This window comes from Pelmatolapia mariae, linkage group LG3_W (assembly GCF_036321145.2).
Source record: "Pelmatolapia mariae isolate MD_Pm_ZW linkage group LG3_W, Pm_UMD_F_2, whole genome shotgun sequence".
Classification (NCBI taxonomy): Eukaryota; Metazoa; Chordata; class Actinopteri; order Cichliformes; family Cichlidae; genus Pelmatolapia; species Pelmatolapia mariae.
The window spans coordinates 77,127,811-77,141,324 of record NC_086229.1 but is presented as its reverse complement, the minus strand read 5'-3'; positions in this window follow the sequence as shown (position 1 = coordinate 77,141,324).

Below are 13,514 nucleotides of genomic sequence, written 5' to 3'. Positions count from 1 at the left end.
GCTCAGGAGTTACTGTAACAACATGTATGATACTTCAACTTACAGACAGTGTAGTAGTATTAACAAGGAATCCTTATTTCTCAGCGAGAGCTGGCAAAGCACGGCACATTTTCACAGCATGCTCGTTTGAACATTTTATTTATAGCTTCTCAGTCATAACACAAAGCAAGAAAAACATAAAACACATAAGTTATAATTCTGACACCCACACCCACACACAGCACGCTAAAAGAAAAAGTCTTCTTGTTTCGTTTCACACAGGGAAGCATTCTCGCAGTGTAAACAGAGAAAAAAATGGAATTTGTTATTCACAGTGATGGAGCAAGGAAATGTTTGAAAAGAGCGGTCAGGCTCAAAATTATGTCTTGTTAATTTTTTTTCCTCTGCCTACCAAACCGCTGTGGGACAAATGCAATTTTTTTTTTATGGTCACTCACTCTTATCATTTGTTTATGCAGGCATGACAGCAATTTAGACTCATCAGGACTCACACGGAATAGTTTTTTTTAAATGCAACTCTCAGTTGATTAAAACTTGAATAGCTGTTAAAGTCATTCTTTTATAATTACTGATAAAGGTCAGAAGATGATTACAATTCAGTGTGTTGTTAAAATGTGACAGAGCAGTTGTACAAACAGTGGATGTTACCTGATGTAAATCCATTTCTATGAGTTATGATTACTCCACCTAACTGTTTCTGCCCTAAGGGCAGCCTCCGGTGCTTCACAAAGGAGTCAATCCCCATGCTTTCACAGGTTAAGATGTCCAACTTTACAGCATCAAAAAGCATGTTTAGAACTGTGGATAATTTAAGTAATATGAATAGTATCGATACCAACAATGGTACTGGTATCAGATCGATACTTGCGATATCGGTATTGGATCATACCATAAGTTGCAGTATCACAGAGCACTAGCAGAGACTGTTTTTGATAACTCATCATCCTGGATCATTAAGTTAGGGGTGTGGCCACAGCAATCTACAGTTGTGCCCAAATGTGCTGCTTGCTACCAGGCAATGCAGGCGACTGCTCGGGGCCTGTGAGGGCTGACAGACTTTCAAATACAGTGGTGGCAATGTGTTTGCAGTAACAGTAGGAGAGGCCTGACCTCCCTAAGGGGAGCCCACCTGACTCCAGCTGTTGCAAGCTGTACGCATAATTCTTGTGATGGTGGTGAATGGAGCGCAAAATAGGAAAAATAATGCAAAATTACCAAATTCGGCTATTCTAACATTAAATGTCGGGGGAGAGTCCCTCGAATAATGTAACTTCAATAGCATCACATAATTTTCTGGGTTTTGCTAGCAGAGCAGGGTGTGGTGTACAGCTCTACTGGCTTTGATGGGGCCAAATACCAGAGTGTTAACACATTTTTAATATTGGTGTTTGAATATTTTATAACATAATGGTGATGGATGCTAATTGGAGGCACCCTCTGTGAATTTTTAGCCTATGGACCAAGCAGAGCCATTGGTGTTTACTTGGCCTCATCCAGTACTTAGACTCATTAAACTGGACCTACAGTATTGAATATGTGCTGACTGGTGACTATATGCTACTGGTGGTTTCAGGATTATTTGTAGTGGATTATTGACTAATATTATGTCATTTTGTGTGGCACATACCATCCTAGATGTCTGTGCATCAGTTGCGGTGAGTGAAATTCTACCATTAAGGCATTAATTATCCAATATTTGTATCCCTGCATTGCACCCATATAGTTTATGTAAGCAGCTTGCTTACCAAGCCAGAGATAGTATAGGAAATGGAAGTAGCCAGAAAATAAAGCCAAATGTGGAAGTACCTTAAACCTGCATTCTATCTAAGGACCACTAGATGGCGGTCCTATAGAGGTCTAAACCCATAAAATCATTTCAGTCAGAAATGTACTGGATGAGACCTAGCAAACAACAATGGCTCTGCTTGGTTCAGTCACTTATTTTGGGTCATATTGAATAAAAGTTAAGTCTATTTTGGAAATCTTGTTCAAGCTATATTTCCAAATGGAGATGAATCTGTTGCATGAAACTCCACAATCATTGGCTAAACAACTGGCTAACAGCAAGGATGCGAGTTTACAGTCAGACTCATCACAATTGATTTTTGCAACCAAGGTGGTGAAGGTAAAAATGCTCATTTCAAGGCTTCAAAATGAGGCCTCATAAACCAGTGGTGGACGTCGCTGTAGCTGCATACAGCTATGAACTAAGCTAGCTAGCGTTAGCTGATAAATTAGCTCTCCACCATTTCATCCATAGAAACTAACTTTTGGATTTTTCACTCGACCTAGCAGTGGGTGATGTCATGGTGGCTACGCCCATTTTTTATAGTGTCTGTGCCTTTTACCACTCGTTGTGTGGTCGCCCATTGGTACAGCCACTGGTTGTTCAAAAGCATTTAGGCATTTAATACTACAGCTATTAACACAGAAGAAGAAATGTACAGCATAAACTGACAGACCATTACACCATTACAAATGCACACTGAAACAAGTACATTTCTATTACTATAAATATCAGTTGCTTTACTTATTGTCAAACGTAATGCAAAAGAGGGCCCTTTTTGTCTTTATACCAGCACCAAATGCTTTTTTAATGAAATACAAGTGACAACAGTGCAGAGAAAATTAATATTTAAAATATGTGCTTAAGCTTTGGCACACCAAAAAGAGCTTAACGGACCTGAATCGTTTTTTCAAACTGAGTAATGGGCATTTCAGCTTGTTTTTAACCACAGGTCAACCTGAAAAATGTCCCGCTAAGTGCCCAGAATATATCAATTAAGCAAAGTGGCAGTGAAGAATAAAACTCCTTTCAGGCGAGCGACCGGCCTGTCAAAGAAACATCCTCTGGCATTTTTTCAAACCCACACTGGGAGATGCTGAGCTTCTAAGTGGAATTTGCCTTGTTAATCTAATAGGTGCTGCAGTCAGTCTGTGGTACTGGATGTCACATCTGTTAGACCTCACCATGACTCAACACTAACTCTGTTTGGACTTCATGTCGTCTGACACGGTGTTGACGATAACAACAAGGTAATTGCGCCGGAAAAGATCTTGACACCTATTAGAATACCATACTTCCTTGCTAGTAGCTGCTTTTTGATACTTGCTTGGGGCTTTCTCTGTAAGTTGCAGCATCACTTAAAGAGCTGGACTGTAACTATCAAATGTAATTTAGGGTGACAGGCAAAAAGTCTACATTTAGGCATCAGCTGAAACGCTGAAATGCTTCAGTTGGTCTAGCTGGAGGGACGTAGGAACAGGATCAGAGCAGCAAGCAATAAATAGTCATGAGAAACAGCATTAAAGGAGACTTGTTATGCTTATTTTCAGCTCTTGGACTTGAGCTGCTTTGCATGGTTCACAGTTCAAGATTATCCTTATTTATCTTGTTAAGGGCCTTGGTGCAGCTCTTCCATTTATCCACTGACTGAAATAAGCCCTTTAACTTCAACTTTGTTTTGATTGGTTGCCCCTTGCAAACAAAAGATTTTAACAGTAGGTGGGCAGTTTTGTTAGCTTTTTGTTTTGTTTCGTTTTATTGACCAAATTAGGTCAAATAGTAAGTTTTATTTTTATTTGTTGCTATTTTAGCATTAGTATTTTAGTATCCAGTAGAGCCAAGAGTAGAAAAAATGTTAGAAACCATTGGTTTATGCTGTATTCTACTTACCTCAGAAGTCAGATGTTAGAGAACGGAGTCAACCCCCAAGCTGATTGCGTTCCAGTAGAAGTAGTTGGAAAATTCAGGAAAGCAGCTGCTTAGCAAGTCACTGATGTATCACAAGCAATTCCTGTTTGTTTATTGTGGGTCTTTTGCATCTCACAGATACACGACGATGACAGTAAAGATTACAAGTTTCACAGTTTTGCTGATGGTTACGTGCACCGCCACCATCTTCATCGTTAAGTTCTACAAGATGGAATTCCATCGCCAGCCAAACCTGGGCTTTTGGCTGACCTGTACATACACTAACTTCAGTAACACCTTGGACACATGGATGGATTTTGGATGGATGTCAAAGGGATGGATGAACAGATAAAATGCTATTTGCCACTGCATTTCAATAAATTAGTACCGGAGCTAAATAACTTCTAATGCTTGTTTAGTGCATTAATGCTGTTTGAAGCTCTATTTCCCATTTTAACCCTATAATGCCCTTTGTATCATATTTGATACATGAGTTTCTGAGACCTCTATTTCATCAACATGATCAATACTTGCCATAATTTCAAAATATTATGGACTAAACTCTTCTGTTTGTCTAAAATTAACATTGTTATTAACAAAAAGTTTCCAAAAACGCCCAATGTATCAAATGCACTACACAAAAGATATGATAAATAGATAATAGAAATATATCATACACAACATGATATAGCAAGAAAAAGTGTGGATTTTGTTATAGGGGTTACTAAACATCTCAGTTCCAAGAAATCTCAATTTTCTTTCTATTTTTTGGTGGGTTGGGTCTTACAGGGTTAAATTGCATTGTAATGTGTCTCTATTGCTTTTTTGTTTGATTGACTCGTTTATGGCCTTCACATCCTTAAAGTTGTCTAGTCAACAATAAGCTAATGCAATGCAAGGTTTTCACCCACAGATATGCATCTTTCCTTCAACCGTGAAATATTTTATCTCATAGTGTGCATTCGATTCACTGCTCTTCATTTATTAAAGTTCAATCCCCCCATTGTCCAAATGGTGTAGTTTTTTGAAAACATAAGTATAGAATCTTAATTTCTATCAAGTATGGAACAAACTCCTGATCCTGAAAGCAGTTTGGGATCAAACTGACCCACCTTTGTCCTCACAAGTGTTTCAGGAACTGGAGCGCTGCATAAATCAGACTACTTTAGAGCCAAAGCATGTGCACATGGTTAATTAGAAATAACGGGGGGAGAGAGAGCACTGGGCCTCTCAGGGTTATCCTGCACGATGAAGTCACGCTGCTTATTTGTGTCAGCTGATAGGTGTGGAGGACTAATATGCAGCTGATGCGACTGCTGTGATCGCCTATGCAAATCTGATTAAGCTCTGCTTAATCACACCAAATCAATCAGAGCAGTGTCATTCATGTCAAAAGACATTCAGACTGCTCCGGTTCCAACAAACATTTTTTACAATTTGTTCATGTTTATTAATGAGGTCTTTGATCTCTTTCAGCTGCTTTAGGGCCAACAAATTAAACTCTATAATTGCTTAATAAAAAGATGCATGCAGCGCTCAAGTGTAGCGAGATTATTTTTAGCAGCATTTTAATCAGGCCTACCTTTGCTAGAAATTAAAGATGAAATTCAAGCTGAATATTTGTTCCCTGGGATCTACCTGCTATGTGTGTGAACGACACGTGTAATGTGCTGCTCTGATGAAATATCTCATTTGATTAGATTTTCTTATACACTAACTGTGTAGAGACATTTATAGTATCTGGAACCTTCTTGTAGTTCAACAAATATGTCCGTGGTATTATGGGGAATACTGGTTTGGAGGATTTTCCTCTCTCTTTTCTTTTTTTCCAGCATGACAACCTTATCTAAGCCATATTTTCCTTAGCTTTCAGCTTCTAAGCAGAAGTGTTAGTGGTGCTGGATCTTCTCTGCATTATTTATTCACTGTTCTGTCCCAGTCAGCATGATTCAGTTGGTTTAATCTGAGTTATATTAGGGTTATTTCAGTTTTAAGTTAAATTTACTAAAATTTTAACATGTAGCTAGAACAGAACTGATAACTTTCTCATTTAGCCTGAAGACTGTTATTTATATTGAGACTTCTCGTCTGATTGTTCAACCAAATTTAGCCGACTTTGTGGTGGAATAATTTTTTACTTGTATTTCATCAAATCCATATCAGTAGAGACAACGCAACGCTGCAGTTGTGTTACACAGTGCTGAGAAAAAGTAAAACAGATTTTAATATTAAAACGATAACACAAGAAATGCAGTTGTTAAATGATGATTAGTTTTATTAAGGAGGAGAAATGATCCAGACCTGCATGGCCCTGTGTGAGAAAGTATTTGCCCCATAAACCCGATAACTGGTTGAGCCATCCTTGGAAGCACAAACTGCAATCATGCATTTGTGATAACTGGCAATGAGCTTTCCACATCACTCTTCTTTGCAGAATTGTTTGTAATTCAGCCACATAGGAGGATTTTCCAGCATGAACAGCCTGCTTTAGGTCAGAAATCCAGACTATGAGTTTTGAGCTTCAAGGTACGACTGATGGACAGACATTCTCCTTCAGGTTTTTCTGATGGAGAGCAGAATTAATGATTCCTTCAGTTACTTTAATGAGATGCTTTGTTCGTTTTACACCCGATGTAACGAGACTCAAAGCTTCCAAAAAGTTCAGCCTGGGAAGGTGCCCCAAGTTTTCTTCATTTGTGGATAATCACTCTAACCGTGATTCCCAAAGCATTATAAATGGCTTTGTAACCCTGACTGATGGATGTCAATGAGCTTGTTTCCCAGCTGTTTCTTTAGATTGTGGCATGATGTGTTGCTTTTTGAGATCTTTTAGCTTACTTCACTTAATTTTTCACACAGGGCCAGGTAGGTTTGGATTTATTTCCTCCCTTATTAAATGAAATCATTATTTAAACACTGAATTTTGTATTTAGTTGGGTTATCTTTGATTTTTTTTTTTTAAAGAAAAGAAACCGGGGGGGATACTTTATCACAGCACTGTGTATCATGTTTTCTGCCAGCTAGGCAACTGAAAAAAGAAATCCAGCTTTTAAGGTGACTCAGTGCTTTGTAGTGTGGGGCAGGAAGTGTATAATGACACTTGCAGCCTGTTGTTCGAACATAGACTGTATTTAAAATTGAGTTCAATCCCATTTTATTTGTGTAACCTAATATTACATCGAGAGGTTCAAAGGGCCTCGCAGGTATAAAAACACATTAAGAAACAAAGTCACTTACTCAGAGCCCATCAGATATACATACGCAGCCACAGACATACAGATAATCCTTGAATGAAAATACATCATACAGAAACGCAAACAGACATACGAAAAAAGAAACAACCTTGGAAGCAACAGAAGCAGACGACAAACATGAAGAAGAATCTACCAGACTATTAATTGTGACTTAGCTTAGTGGGTATGGCACAAATTTCCTTTGTGGGGAGTACTGGATATGTAAGAGGTTAGCAGAGTTTCAGAAGTATGAGAAGGTCCGAGACTGTGTAAGATTTTATATACAAGTAAGAGTATTTTAAGATCAGTTCTGCAGGATACTGGAAGCAAGAGTAGCTCTGCTAAACCTCGACTGATGTGCTCTCTGATATTCCTTTTAGTTGTTAACCAAGGCAGAATTCAGGTTAAGCAGCAACCTACTGATCATCCAGCAAAAAGAGCTCTGTAGCAATTAAGATGGCTGAAAATGAGTCAGGACGGGTTGTATTTTGGTAATATTCATGAGATAGAAGAGGCTGTCTTTAATATGAGCTTTAAAGCTCAAATCTGAATAATAAAAAGACCCAAACTTTTAACTTGTGGTTTTACACTCATTGCTAATGTCTCAAACTTATGAATAGATAATATTTGATATTACATTACTGCCAATTAAATACAGTAATAGAGTTTAGTCAAAGCATCACTGCCTCTACAGAAACATATAGCCGTGTATCATCTGCATAACCACAGTAGCAAATACTATGAAATAATAATTTAAAAAGAGTAAAAGTGACACTGAAACTAATCAAAAACTAAAGTGAAATAATAAAATCCACTCTGGGAACTAACTGAAACTAAACAGAATTAAAACCAAAAAGTCCAAATGAAAAAAAAATTAGAAAATACTAAACTATAATAACTCTGCTAACGATCTTGGTGAGAGAATTCACTGTCCTGCGATTTGCTCTATCACCAGACTGGAACCTAGCAGGGGTGTAATTTTACCTTAGGATATCATTGATTTGCATAAATACAGCTTTTTCTAATACTTTACTAAAAAAAATGGAAGGTTTGATATTGGTCTGTGATTACTCGATATATTTGTGTCCAAGTTTGATTGCTGTAAAAGTAGTAAGTGTAAAAGTTTAATTACGGCTGTTTTAAAAGTCTCACATGATGCTTTAACGATGATTGTGACGAGCTCAGAGATACAGAATGTGTTTCAGAAAATGAATGAGAAAAAGTGAGGTGGAAGGTTTGCACTATCCCTCTGACGGCACACAGAAAAATGACTTAAAATTGGTGGTTACTCACAAGGTAAACTGTGAGAATGCTGCGAGTTTGAGATCATTTTTTTGTCTAATGCCTGAAATCTTATAGTTCAAAAAAAGATGAAAAAATTCCTCACATTTATCATTTATCAGGGGTCTTGATGTACCTCATCTGTAGATGGATTTAGAAATCGTTTGATTGTAGTGAGCAATACTCTGGGGATACTTCCATTGTCAACAGTGAGTTCTTTGGATGGTATTCTCCTCTTGCTTTGCTGGTAGCTTTGTCCTAAAGAGACAGAATCTTTATAGGCTAGACGATGGACTTCTCTGCTGAGAGGAGACAGAAAAAAGCACAACTAGAAGCCTTCTGCAGACCCCTTTGAGGTTGCAGACAGTATTTTTCAGCCATGGGGACGATTTAACCTGTCGATGTGTAGTGTATCATATCTGATACATGGGTTTTGTGAGTTTTTAACCCCCTGAAAAACCTAAATAAATTGCTCAATACATTTTAAGCAATTAATTGCAAATAAAGCCTCATGTAGAAAACTTGATACAAATTAAAACTCATACGTGCAAATGAATATTTAATAAATGCTATCAATATCTAATAAGTGCTATCTAAAGACTTGTTTCTTGACTCTAAACTATCATATTTGGTTGCAGATAAAACAGCATCAAAAAACACAGCATAATGGTCACCTACAGCAGCAGCAGAGACTTAAACGCTGGTGATCTTGGCTAATGACCAGATCAAGTGTCTCACCAAGGTTATGAGAAGGTTCGATACCATGCTGCGTAAAGTCAGAGTTTTCATTTGGGTTCAAAATGGTGTTGACTTTTAGGCCATTGCTGTTGTTTATATGAATAGTAAAACCTCCATCCAATAGGGTTGTGTCATAGAGATGTGTAATGAGTGCCATTAATCCTGAAAATTGTGGAAGGAAATTAGTGTCTTGCTTTGGTGGACTATAAATTGCGATAATGAGGACACTTGGTTTAATTTGCAAATCAACTGCAAAGTATTCAAATGAACTAAAAGTACCAAGGTTCATCATTTTGAATACAAGTTGGTTTCAGTGGAGAATTGCAACGCTATCACCTTCTGATCTTGTCTTGCAGCTTGAAAAACACTCAAATCTGGGGACAGATTTCATTTCTAACTGCCGCACCATCCTCTCTAAGCCAGGCTTCAACAAAGAAACATTAAATCTAATTCTTTTTCAGTGATCAGATTTCTCATTTGAGAGGGATCTTATATTTAATAACCCAAATCCGAGTTTGGACTTGGTATCTGAGTGATTCTGAGCAGTGATATGAATACTGATTAAGCTACTTGAGCAAATTTTGCTCCCTGTTTATTTCTGATAAGTGGAGGAGCCGATGTACCAACGCCATAGAAAGTAGTGGAATAAGGGGGCAAGGTTTTCGAAGGTCCTGGCTCCAGACGAGCAACAGAGAAGTCTGAGGAAACAAAGATTCAATTCAGGTTTACTTATATAGCTCCATTTCAAGGAGCTTCATTCTGTAAGGTAAATACTACAATATTAGAAAGAAACCCTACAATCAGATTACCCCCTCTGAGCATGCACTTGGCAGCATTTGGAAAGAAAAAAATCCCTTTTAATGTAAAGAGGAGAACAGCAGTGGCAACAAATGAGCAAGGCCCCTGAACACAGCAGTTTATGGACACTTCTAATCTGCCTTGTTTGCATAGATTCTCGGTCATACAGGTCATAGTAGTCTTAAGAGGTTGAAACAAAGGGAAGTGGACTTAGTTGTGAAGGTGTTTCACCTTTCGTCCAAGAGCTTTTGTCAGTCTAAACAAATCCATGGTCTGGATAATAATACAACTACGATAACAGATAGGAACCTCACCAAACCAGGAAGGACAAACAGATTGGATTTAATTGCCGGCTTGACCTCATTCAATTGCAGATGCTTTGAAAACTGCAGCTGACTGCAAGTGGTCATATATAGTCATCGATTTGAACCGGTTCTTTCAAGGGCAGCAAGACCACAAGTTCATTGCTTACAGTCGCATAATTTGGATCATGCAATGGTCTCCAACCACTGTTTTTTCCTAGTGTGGCTGTAACATAAGGGTGAAGCTTCGAGGCTTTTTTAATTCAGCAGGATGTTCTTTTCGACAGTTATGGTCCTAATTAGACTAAAACCATGGGTATAATTTAGATGGGCCCACCTTATTTGTCATTTTGTTAGCCTACAAGTGTCCCCGAGTCTTAATTCAGATCCACCTCTTGGGCTAAACTTTTGGCTTCAAAATGGTCCACAAATAGTGGGCTGATTTAGGACATGGCTGTGTTTTTATGCGGACTATGTGCTGGAAAAAATGGTGCTAACTTTGGAGAGAGTCAGTCAAAATAGGAAAGTTGAAGGTGGCGATACCAAAACTATGAGCTAAAAGACAAAAAAGTACAAACTGCAGATTCGGTTAACAGTTCCCTAAAGAGTTTGTCACTACAAATGATACCTTCCGAGTTAATAATAATTCACTTTTTGATAGTTATTTCCATTCAATTCAGTTTTAGTCACCACAGGGTGCTTTCTATTATAAGGCGAACCTCCAACAATCAGGCTACCTCTATGAGCAAGCACTTGGCGATAGTGGGAAGGAAAAACTCACTTTAAAAAGGAAGAAACCTCTGGCAGAACCAGGTAAAAATATTTCTGTGTGCGATGTGTCTTTTGTTCTGTCTCCCAGCCCTCATCACCAACTCATCACAGCAGATGGCCGCCCCTCCCTAAACCTGGTTTTGCCAAAGGTTTCTTCCTGTTAAAATTGAGTTTTTCCTTCCCACTGTTGCCAAGTGCTTGCTGATAGCAGGTTATTTCATTTTTCAGATTTTCTCTGTATTATTGTGGCATAATGGAATTGAACTAAATTTGAACTGAATTAAATTCTAGATCCTGAAAATGTGCTCTGATAGCTGTAATTGTATGAACCCGAACCCCCTTGCAGGTGAAGCCTTTCCGCTCTCTAAATCTGTTTTGGCTCCACTCTTGGTGACAGAAGAACACCACGGTCCCACCTGAAATGGCTTCATTATACCACAAACTGGTTGCAGGTCTCTCTCGCAGAGTTTTGGAGCAGAAACATTAATTTGCAGTGAGCACGTCTGGTTCCAAAGCTGACTTTGTCTGCCTCAGTCTGGGTAAACACGGCAGCCATCAATTTTGACTATCCCAGGCTGTTTAGGACGTCTCTCTGCTGCTGTCGAGTATAATGGTCGAGAGTGTGCGCAAAGCTGCACTGGCACCCGGCATTCACAGCTTCTGTTTTCCTTTTTTCTGGATTTGGCGAAGTGATGAACAATTTCTGTTAGTTTGTCTTCATTTACTTCATTCTTTACTGTGAGTTTGTTCCTAAAAACGGGCTTTCTCCCTTCCTTTAATGCTGCCCCTTTTATAGCTCATTCCTGTTTCTGCTTCCCTTTTAAAAAACATTCAACCTTTTTTTTTTTCCTCTCTCCGTGGATGGAAAAAGGTAGACGGCAAGCCCCAGTAGGTCACAGTGCATTAACCACACTAATAAACCCATTACACCGCAATGGAATGGGATCCAAACGAGAGAGGGAGAGAGAGTTGAGTGATGGGGATAAAGAAAGGAGAGAGGCTGATTTTGGCAGAGAGGAATGGTAGAGTGAGGAGGGAGAGATATAGCACAGTGGCAGGTTGGGTAAAAGCCTCGCTGATACACATTCCCTTTACGTATGTGTGCCTTTAAGCCCTCCGTCTATTCATTACCTTTTCTAACAGCATTCATTAAAGGGAGGATCTGCCATCTTCTGCCAGAGCATTGCATCACTTTCTGCTCCCATACACAACACTCCTCTTCCTGAGCATTAGCGTCATTGTGGGGCCAATTACAACACTGCAGTGCCGATCTTGGGGGGCCATAAATATCCGCAATGTGTCCCCCCCAACCTGCAGTGCTCCTGCGAGGATACAGAGGAAGCAGAGAGGAGGAAAGTAGGAAGACAATATGGGACAAAGAAGCAGCTGAATGCAGCAATATTTAAGGAGCAAAGAAAAGAAACTACGAGCTGAGTCATGCACCGCTTTAAATATTGTGGAGGTGCGGGAATAGATGACCTAGCCTCCTGTGTTTGAGCAATGCCACGATTTGGGAGTGAATCTTTGAGAAGTAAAAATGGCTTTAAAAAATAATGTCCACATACTTTTGACCTCATCTCGCTCCAGATTTGTCTCAAAGGTTTGGTTCTGCATCGTGCATCCACAAGCATGCATGTTCAAAAGTATGTGGACACGTACACATATTACATATTCACACATGCACAGCTGTTGTGCACATTCTTTTGCATAACACCTGTGTATTCTGCAGCACTGCTAAACTGCCCAGGTCGAGACATACCAGCACAGAGATCTTACTGGGAAACTGTTGTCAGTGTATCTGTCCTCATTCATCGGCTCACCTCTCATCTTCTCATTAATAAGAAGTTAGTTTCCAGGTGTTTTCCTGTTTTGTTGCTGGGCAGCTAGTCGAGTATCGGTGCACCTTTGGAACAGGGGTAATACTTTACTGCAAACATGCAATTTGAAGCTTCTGAACTGCATCTAGCTTCTACACTTATTACAAGAAATGTAATTTGGCACTATATCCGTATAGGAAGCCAATTTTCGCAGAGTGAGTGCAGAATCAATCTTCTATACCAAATTACAGTGAACTAAAAGATGATCAGATTAGCTGTTAGATCAAAACACATTCACAGGGTCTGGAGCTTCCTCTGTGTCTCTCTGTGCGTGCTCCATCTGACAAAAGAAACAAGCCTGACTCTGGTCCTTCACAGCATTCACCAGCCTGCACTGACACTCAGCAGACTTCACCGTTAGGGAGTGGCTCCTGAGGGTTTTCTCTCCTGGTGCTCTGCTGACACCATGTGGGTGTAGCAGCAACTGCATCCCACCGGGCGGGGGCTTAAAAAATAAGAAAGAAAGAAAAGGCACGCCTGTGTGAAAGGCTGGGATTTGTTACTGTGTACAGTAGCACCCAAACAACACATTCATCACCAGCAGACGTCCCCGCTCCTCTCCTGGTGTGCCAAATTGATGAACCATCAACGCAAGTTTCATTACGTTCACTTTATATTGATAAAGCAATCATGCATGCTTTTCTTCTGTGTTTCACCGTTTCCCGACTCGCAAGACAAATGGGGGTGTCAGAATGATATTCCCCACCCCACCCTGCACTTCTGTGTACCGCTGTGAGGAGGATGTAGGACTTCAAAAAAGCTGGATCAGGGAGGTTTGTTTCCTGTGGAAAGTCACAAGTCAAACTTTTAGCTCAGCTGG